Raw genomic sequence first — 10,630 nt, 5'->3', positions numbered from 1 at the left:
CGTCGGTACCATCCACGGGGACCGAGAAGTCGCAGCCGAATGCGACAACACCAGCCTAGCCCTAAGGAAGAAATCCCGAGATGCGGCCGGGGTATTCCTAGCCGATCTGGATGCTCGACAAGATGGCCAACCCAGGCCAGAGCCAGAAGGAGACATGGAAAAGCTACAAATAGGGCCAAGCAAAGAGGAATACACCTTCATTAATAGGAACCTCACATATGACCTCAAAGAAGAACTATCCCAACTCTTGAAGCAAAATAGAGACTTGTTCGCATTTACACCAGTCGACATGCCGGGAATAAACCCCGACCTAATGTCCCACCGGCTAGCCGTGGACCCCAAAGCTAAACCAGTGGCACAAAGGAGGCGAAAAATGTCGCCAGACCGAGCCGCCGAGGTCAAGAAGCAAGTCAAAGCCCTACTCGAAGCCAACTTCATCAGGGAACTCCCTTACACGACCTGGTTAGCAAACGTCGTGCTAGTGAAAAAATCTAACGGGAAATGGCGAATGTGCGTCGACTACAGGACCTCAACAAAGCCTTCCCGAAGGACGCCTTTCCCCTACCAAACATCGACGGATTAGTAGATGCCGCATCCGGCCACTGATACCTCAGCTTCATGGACGCATATTCCGGCTACAACCAGATTCTGATGCACCGACCAGACGAAGAAAAAACAGCGTTCATCACCCCAGACGGGACATAATGCTACACAGTGATGCCCTTCGGCCTGAAAAACGCTGGAGCCACCTATCAAAGACTCGTCAACAAGATATTCCAAAACCTGTCCGGAAGCAAACTAGAAGTTTACATAGACGACATGCTCGCTAAGACTGAATCCGACGAACAACTCACCGACGACCTCAAGGCCATAATGAACACCCTACGAAAGCACCAAATGCGACTCAACCCGGCAAAATGTGCCTTCGGGATGGAGGCAGGAAAGTTCCTCGGCTTTATGATCACGCAACGCGGAGTTGAAGCAAACCCGGAGAAATGTCGCGCCGTCCTCGAAATGACGAGTCCAAAATACCTCAAAGACATCCAAAAGCTCACCGGTCGATTGACGGCGTTATCACGCTTTCTCGGGGCATCGGCTCAAAAAGCGATCCCTTTCTTCAAACTAATGAAAAAAGGAGCCTCTTTTAAATGGGAGACGGAGTGTGAAGAAGCATTCCAGCATTTCAAGAAAGTCCTAGCGGAACCACCAATCCTCGCCAAACCCCAAACAGGGGAAACACTCTACCTGTATCTCTCCATTACGGAAGAGGCACTCGCAGCAGCACTCATCCGTGAAAACATGAGAAAGGAACAAGAACCTATCTACTTCATAAGCAAAGTCTTGCAAGAAGCGGAAACTCGCTACTCACGCCTAGAAAAATTAGCTTTTACACTCCTCACGGCTTTCCGGCGCCTGCGACAATACTTTCAGGCCCACCCCTTGACGGTCCGAACCGACCAGGCGGTCAAACAAGTACTACAAAAACCCGACCTTGCGGGAAGAATGTTAGCATGGTCCATCGAACTATCTCAATTCCAAATCAAGTTCGAACCCCGGTACGCAATCAAAGCACAGGCCATGGCCGACTTTATCACCGAGATGACCCCAGGAAACTCCACCCCCGAATCGTGGAAACTACATGTTGACGGCTCATCGAACGTCACCTCTGGAGGTGCCGGAGTCATTCTCGAAAGTCAGAACAGAGTCGTAATCGAACAATCAGTACGATACGAATTCTCAGTCTCAAACAACCAGGCAGAATACGAGGCCCTTCTGGCAGGCCTAGCCCTAGCTCGGGAAGTCGGAGCAAAGGTCCTAGAGGTAAACACCAACTCACAGGTAGTCAGCTCCCAAATTAACGGAGACTACCAGACACGAGATCCCCTACTCCAACAATACCTCGCCAAAGTAAACAAACTAAAAGAAGAATTCGAGCGAGTTACCATACAGCACGTCCCTAGGGAACGAAACGCCAGGACATACCTACTTTCCAAACTAGCCAGTACCAAACCAGGACACGGTAACAAATCGCTAATCCAGGAAGTCGTCAAGTCACCCTCCGTGTCAACGACAACCAACGCTCATCTGACACTCTCGAACCAAGGATCTTGGACCTACCCTATCCTATAGTACCTCCTTGACGGAACACTGCCGCCGGATCCCAAAGAGGGAAAACGAATAAAACGGGAAGCCGCCAACTATACCGTTGTCGCAGGACAGCTATACAAACACGGATTCTCGCAACCTCTGCTCAAATGCGTCGAACCCGAGAACACGGGGTACAAACTCCGCAAAATCCACGAAGGTTGCTACGGCCACCACATCGGAGGCAAAACATTAGCCCAAAAAGTCATCAGGGCAGGCTACTTCTAGCCCACGGTTATCCGGGATTCCATACAAATAGTTAAAAGCTGCGACAAATGCCAAAGGCACGCCAATATCCACCAAGCCGCCCCACACCAGCTCAGCATCATATTGGCAGAACGGCCATTCGGCACCTGGGGGATCGACCTCGTCGGACCCTTCCCTACGGCACCCGGTCAACTCCGGTATCTCATCGTCGCCATAGACTACTACCCCAAGTGGATCGAAGCCGAACCCCTAGCCTCCATAACGGCAGCCCAATGCCGTAAATTCCTCTGGCGACAGATCATCACCCGATTCGGGATCTCCGAGATCGTTATCTCGGACAACGGAACCCAATTCACTGACAAAAAGTTCAGAGAACTCTTAGAAGGACTACGCGTATCTCACTGTTTCAGCTCGGTAGAACACCCCCAAACAAACGGATAGGTGGAATCCGCAAACAAAATAATCGTCAAGGGACTCAAGAAACGGCTCGACGAAGCCAAAGGACTATGGGCCGACGAGCTCAGATCGGTCCTATGGTCATACCGAACTACACCGCAAACGACCACGGGAGAAACCCCCTTCCGATTAACATACGGCGTGGAGGCAGTCATCCCGGTAGAAATCGGAGACCCAAGCCCCAGAAAAACGGTCGGCGGTAACGACGAGGAAGCAGAACGAGACCTCATTGACGAGGAAAGAAGCATAGCTCACATCAAAGAGCTAGCCCTAAAACAGAGAATCAGCTTAAGATACAACCATGGCGTCGTCCGACCCCAGGAAAAGGGAAACTCACCCCCAACTGGGAAGGACCATACAAAATCAAGGCGGTAATCGGAAAGGGAGCATATAAACTCGAACGACTTAACGGCGACGAAGTCCCAAGGACCTGGAACGCCGCCAATTTACGGCGATACTACACTTAGGCCGACCTAACTAGGTCACCCCTTTTTATTTATATCTTCCCATTTTACAACTCCTGAAATTTAATTTTCGCTTTAGTATCTATCTCGGGTACTTTTTCCCCCCAAAGACAGAGGGTTTTAACGAGGCCCAACCTTAAATAAATATTTCGTTAAAAGCTATTTCTACCCTTCTAAACATCCCAAATATGGAACAAAGACACGGCCACGACTGGGGGACTGATCACCCCCCAGGCCCAACACACGGATATCCACAAAAACTCGACCAAACGACGGTCCAAGGGAACCAATAAAACAAACGGAATAGCTCAAAACAAAATATATAAAAGGCCCGAAGGCCGAAAATACCATAAAACAGAATATACAAAGGCCCGAACGGCCAAAAATACCATTAAGCGGAACCCAATGTCACGGCCCTTGGCCATCCAAAATATTCAAAAACAAACAGTTCAAAATAAAATTACAAACATAAAAAAAGCTACTCAAGGTCGACAATCTAACCATCACGAATAGTCTTGAAGGCTCCCATCACGGACACATCCACTCCTGGAGCCAGCACTAAAGCCTGAGCCTTCATTGTCTCCTCGGTAGCCGCAATCGCATCCTTTGCATCACCCAATAACTCCGTCTTCTCCCTCTTCAAGGTAGCAACCTCGGCCTTCAGAGTCTCCGACTCAGCGAGAAGCACGGCAGCTTGAGAACCTGCATCTGAAGCCCGCTGCCGCTCCTCTGCCAATTGGGAAAGAAGCGAAGTCTCAACCTCGGAAAGTCAGAGAATCTCTGCCCCGGCTTCCTCAGAAGACTTCACTGCCTTCTCCTTCGCAGCCTCGGCAGCCTCAAGCTCCTCCTTCAACTTAGCCACCTCAGCCTGAGAATGGCGAAGCTTCTTATCCAACAAACCAACCTGAGCCATCACGGGCTCAGCTTTCCGAGCGACAACGGCAGACCGGAGGAGGGCATGATACACCGACTTGGCCTGGAATGAAACATCGCAGCCATAAAAAAACGGCTCCGTACCAGGCATCAAGTGTTGATCAATGAACCCCGGGGCATCGAAGTGTCGGTCCATCACGCTAGGCACAAGACCCTCTTCCTCAAAAGTCTCGCTGCTCGGCTCCTCAGGCCTTTTTCTCTTCCGAGAAGCCTCAGCAGCCGTCACCACGACGACTTCAGGCAAATTCGCAGGGCCAGGGGAAACCTGAGCATCGGCCCGCGCGCCCGAAGAAACCACCTCTTGAGAAACAGCCTGCGACCCCACGGCGGGGTTAGAAACAGGAGTAGCCGGAGACGACGACCCCTCCTCCTGGGCCATCGCTGCCTTCAACCGTGCCAAGGAAGTCAAACCACCAGCCATCTCAACTGAAAGAAAACAAAAATCCCAAGTTACAAAAACGGGAAAACAAACATAAAAACCAAGAAAAGAACAGACACACACCAACATACGACCGACAAGCAACCGGATCACCCATCATATCCCGAGGATTAAAAGGACGCTCTCCAAACAACTGCCACAGAACAAGAGCAATATCCCGCTCCTCCAGGGTCAGGAACTCTTTCGAAACCCGAGTAAACACCGACGGCCCCGCCTTAAAGTTCCAATAGGTGGGGAATCGACGCTCACCCTCCAATGTCAGCCAAAAAGGATGATGCCCCCTTGCGGGACGAACCTTAAAATACCCACTCTTAAACCCATGAAAAGAATCTTCATACAACCCGAAGACCCGGCGATGAGGCTGAGCTCTAAAAGACCCATAACCCTTCTTGTGCTTCCCCTCTTTAGTTGGAAGGGTACACAAGAAGATAAAAAGGAAGACGTTTACCGAGGCAGAAAGCTCCAAAAATTCACAAACAAGCTCGAAAGACCGTATCGCCGCCCAGCTATTCGGATGCAACTGGGACGGCGCCACGGAGCACCAGCTCAATAACTGTTGAACAAACGGGGAAAAGGGAAGCCGAACGCCAAGCCGGGTAAACATCGCCTCATACACCCACATCCAATCCGGCACATTCGGGGAGTCAAGATTGGTATAGCAAACCCTCTCATCAACCCCGGGAAGAGAAAGCTCGTAATGGCGTTTGACGTCGCCACCCCCGCAAACAGCTCCTTGATCGCGGAGCCGCTGGAGGTCCGCCTCCGTCATCCGCGACGGCGTCCCCCACATATCACTAGTTACCCAAGAGAAAAGACCGGGGACACCCCCCGTCGGGGCCACCGGAGCCCTCACACCCTCAGTCCTTCGACGAGCCATACCTAAAATAGTGACGAGCACCACCGTCAGCCAAACCCCGCGGCAGAAAACGGCGGATGAAACCAAAAATAGACACCACCATACACCACCAATTATACGGTGGCGCTCGCCCCCCTTACGGAATCCACTACCCCAACAAAACTATCTACCACTATGCAATACCGTCATATACCATAAAACAATTCTAAATCTACACAAAGCAGAGATGAAACAAAATGCAAAGAAAGACAAAGCAGAGAAAACAAAAAGAAACAGAAAAATACCAACCTGATGATGCGAAGGAAACAAATCCAAGGAGAAAAATGCTACGGCAGAAGACCAACCAATGCCACAGAGTGCGAAAGAAAAGCAGAAGATGCTCTTTCGGAGAAGAAAGCAATAGAGAAATGAAGCAAACGAGGGAACTGAAGGAAGAAAACCAAAACGGTTTTGAAAAAGTGAAATAACGCAAATACCCCTGGAAAGCAAAGCAAACGTGAGGGCAAAAGAGGAAAACGCCCCCTCGCAATAAATGCCCCCTTGGAAAAAGCAATTAATAAATCACGCCTCGAAGAACGCAACGGGCGCAGCAGACACGGAAGAGTCACGTCAGACCAAAACAGTCAGACAAATCTTCCACGAGACGAAACCGAGGCACCGACCTCGCCTCAAAAGAACCAAACGGCCACTCTAGAAAAACTAAAGGCCTAAGCCCGCAGTAAAAACAGTATCTCCCAGCGACAGACCGACCTCGCTCACTCTCCCGCTGCGGGGGCAACTGTTACGGACCCGAGCCACGGAGCTCGGACCCGGGACTGCACCCGATCCGGCTCCTCGGGTCCAATCCGCACCTCGCTCAGAAGGCCCAAAAATCGGTCTTCCAGAGCTCCTAACCAACTTTCGAATTCATTCGTCCATCTTATCTTAACCAGATAAGATATGATAAGATACCAATTATTGCCTATAAATAGGGGACCCAAAGTCCCTCCAGGTATTCATTCATCCCACATACCTACACCTCTTAGATCCATTCTGATTTGAGCGTCGGAGTGTCTTTGCAGGTACCTCCCCCCATTGCTCCAGTCAAGCGACCCGGCTTCAGCCTTGATCCGCAGGTTCCCGATCCACCCTTCAACCCGTACCGGAGACATCTCGTACAGGTACTTTATCCCGGCTAATTTGTATCTAGATCTTTTTTTCTGAGCTTTAAGTCCCGTTTTAATACTTAAAAAAAAAAAAAACAAAATTTGATAATTTATTGATACTTTTTTAACTCTAATTGAAAATGTTTTTTTTTTCTTCTCCAAACACCAAAAATTCTCCCTCACCGTGACTAATAAATAGGCAATTATACTTACGATGGCCAAAAACAAAAAATATAGCTATGCTTGTTAGTAATACTTAATTAAGTTTTGGATTATATGATGATATCTTATATTAATGTTTTCGATTTTTTAAAATAAATAAATTAAATATTTTATTTATCAAACATATAATTTAAAAAATATTTATTAATCTATGTAATATTATTTATTTCATTTATAGTGAAAAAAAACTTATACATGCATGTATCTTAAAATCCCATTTTTTTAATCCTAAACAAGATGCATGTCGTCGTCGTCGTCGTCGTCATCATCATCATTTTCAATTTCTTTAAAAATCTTTTTCTATCTCTTTCACTTGACAAAGCCATTTAGTGCTTTGAATAATAAACAACAGTAGGTATCTTTCCGAACCATTCAAGGTCAGAAAGTTTTTTTCATTTTCGATGATTCTTTTCGCGATTTTAAAAACTTATTTTTCAAAGTCAAAGTTGTTGAAGGCCACCACCCATTTTTCCTAGACGAAAACAACGAATCCAAATTTTCTATATATTGGGTAGAATCCTCTCATGTAGAAAAATACGGTCTAGTGGACTTGGATGAGGTAGAGGAATTTGTTGTTGAGTTTTTTCGAGAGGCCTGGGGGCGGGCTCCGAACCTGGACACCAAAAAATTTCTTCTTGGATCCCCGAGCTTTGTCAGAACTGAACTAGGTAGCTTTTGTTTTTTGTAGTCAATCTTCGGTTAATTCCGACTTGTATTAGTGTGTTTGCTTGTAACCGACTTTTATGCTAATTGTTTTTACTTACTTTTTCCAGAGAAAATGAAGAAAAGTGGGTCGGCTTATCAGAAGGTGCAAGAGGCCAAAAGGAACACTTGTGCGCGAGCTACTGCACAAGAGGTCGGTGCCTCCGCCACTCTCCCTCGTCGTCAAAGCTCGGGTTTGGGGACTTCTTCTCAGCCCATTTTGGTAAACCCTATTCCCACTCTTCCTTCTGCTCCCATCCCCCCAGTTATTTCCTCCTCAGAACCTGAGAAAAAGAAGAAGAAGATCTCAGAGGCCGGTGCTTCCAATGTCGGAGACACCGACTTCGACAGAGTGAAATTTACTAGGAGGCACATCCTTCCCCATAGCCAAATTGCTATGGATGATGCTCCCATCCGTAATCATCTTCAAATTTTAATTCGATGAGGAATTAGAACTGCTGGGGTTTATACCTCCCTTCTTGATATACTGGAAAAAACCCCTCTGAGTGCTGCCCAGTCTTCTGTGGAGCACCTCCAAGGGCGAATTGTTTTGTATCAAGAGGAGGAGAAGAGGTTGCAGGAAGAGAATGCTCAGCTGAAGGAAGAGCTCTCCCAAGCCCGGAAAAGGGGGAAAAAGTTGATGGGTCAGTGTGCAATGGTTGAGAGTCTGAAGAAAAAGGATGAACAAAATTATGTAAGGATCTTTTTGGAAAATATTGACTTGAAACCGCAGCTAGATCAAAATCGGGAGGTTTATCAGGACTTGGAGGACTCCATTGTTGAAGGTTCGGAGGAATTGTTTAGGATGTTAAAGCAACAGATCGGAGTTATTTCTCCCGCTCTAGACCTCTCGCCTCTTCACCCTGACAAAGTAGTCATCAATGGGGAGATAGTTTCTCCTTCACGTCCTAAAACCGACTCCGAGTTGAAGACAGCAAGGCAACGCATCATTGAATCCCCTCCTCGTGAGGTAGATATGCTGACTTCTTATGCGACCCCCGAGGTTATTCCAACTCCCGATGCCGAAGAGATCCTTCCAACCCCTCCGACCTCTGTAACTGATCCGCCCTCTATTCCTGTTGATGATCCTAATCCTCTTCTTGGTCCCCAGTGATTTTAGCTATCTAAGGCCCGGCTTATGGGTCTTTTTCATTTAACTCCTGTTATATTTGTGTTGTTGGTTTCCTGACACTTGGCCTTTTTGGGTCCTTTAACAAAAATGTTTGTTTCTGGTCCTTTTTGGGATAGGACCTTTAACAAAGTAGTTATTTATTATGCATGTGATGTTTTGTTTCTTTGATGAGACCTTTGTCTCAAAAGCCTCTTGGTTTAAAAAACTTTTGCTGCTTTGAGCTTTTTTATTTTTTGAGAAAGCTTTCCACCAAATAGAGCGGAATTTATCTAAGTTAGATAACTTTACCATTATCTAACAAAATTAGGAGAAAACTTTTCGTTAAGTGATCTCTTGTTTTGGTAAGGTCTTTATGGAAAAACCCTTATCCTTGGTCCCTTCAAGGGGCTTTGTATCTCTTTATTTTCCATTAGTTTACGTTCAATTCTGTTAATTGAATCGTTACTGTGACTTAAGTTATTCTTACGATTCATTTTTGTTTTGCTCGGACAATCCGACTTTGTAAGTCGTTGGTCATATTACTTCCGAGTTATCATGATCGACTTTTATAACCTTTTTACACCGACTTGTACCTCGTCGCTTTATCTCGCCGACCACGTAGCTCAGTCGATGGATTTTCGCGCTTTCTCTAGCTTAAGTCGGTGCGTATCGTAGTTATGAAAAGGGAACAAATAGAAAGATGGAAAAGAGAGATATTATTACTAATGGTGAAGAGAAATATTATAAAAGTACTTTTGCTACTAAGGGAATGATTTTTTGCCCCTAGCCCTCGCTTTGATGCCTCGTTAAAACCCCCTCCAAGAAAACCCTTTTTGAAAAAAAACCATGAAGTTGGGAAAAAGAGTACATTAGGGAGCGAAGTTTGCTTCTAGCTATAGTATCTCTTCATATTGCAAGCATGCCATAACCTTGGAAGCTCGTATCTCCCTAGATCTAACACTTTATATTAGCCTTTCCCCAAGACCTCAGTTATCTTGTAAGGCCCTTTCTAGTTTGCAGCGAGCTTCCCTTCGCTCGACTTGTTTACTCCGATATCATTTCGAATGAGGACTAAGTCAGGCGAAGCTTCTTTGAATAACCATTTTGTTGTATCTATTCGTCATCCTTTGCTTCAACGCAACTTCTCTTATCTGGACTTGTTCTCGGACTTCGGGGAGCAACTCGAGCTCTTTTTTGTGAGCTTGAACATTACCGACTTCATTGTAAAATCTCACCATTGGACTTTACTCGTTGGTTTCAATAGGGATCATGGCTTCTATGCCATAGGTAAGTCGAAAGGGTGTCTCTCCAGTAGTAGAATGAGGTGTAGTTCAGTAGGCCCATAATACTTGAGGAAGCTCTTCAGCCCAAACTCCATTTGCTTCTTAACGTATTTTCTTTTCTTATAAAGAAACTTCCGACTTATCTGTGCTGTGATGGTGGCTAAAGGTTCTGCTTTAATCAACTTCGTGAAATAGTCTACTCCCACTATGAGATATTTAACTTATCCAGGCGCTTAAGGAAAAGATCCGAGTAGGTCCAGTCTCCATTTTGCAAAAGGTCATGGGAAAGTTATACTGATTAATTCTTTCGGGGGAGCAACATAGAAGTTTGCGTGCATCTGGCACGGTTGGCATTTCCTCACGAAGTTGGTGGCATCTTTTTGCAAGGTCGGCCAGAAGAATCCTGCTCGGATAACCTTTCTAGCTAAAGATCTTGCCCCGAGATGGTTTCCACAGATGCCATTATGCACTTCATCCAGTGCTTCTTCCGTCTTAGAGGTCGGGACATATTTCAACAATAGTGTGGATATCCCCCTTCTATAAAGGACACTTCTCACCACCGTGTAGTTCTGTGCTTCCCTCCAGATCTTCTTGGCCTCTTTTTGTTCCTCAGGTAAGAAGTCAAATTTTAAGTATTCGATTAGAAGAGTCATCCATCCAAGGTCTA

This window comes from Arachis ipaensis, chromosome B06, assembly GCF_000816755.2.
Source record: "Arachis ipaensis cultivar K30076 chromosome B06, Araip1.1, whole genome shotgun sequence".
NCBI lineage: Eukaryota > Viridiplantae > Streptophyta > Magnoliopsida > Fabales > Fabaceae > Arachis > Arachis ipaensis.
The sequence above is the reverse complement of the archived record's forward strand: the minus strand, read 5'-3'. Positions refer to the sequence as shown.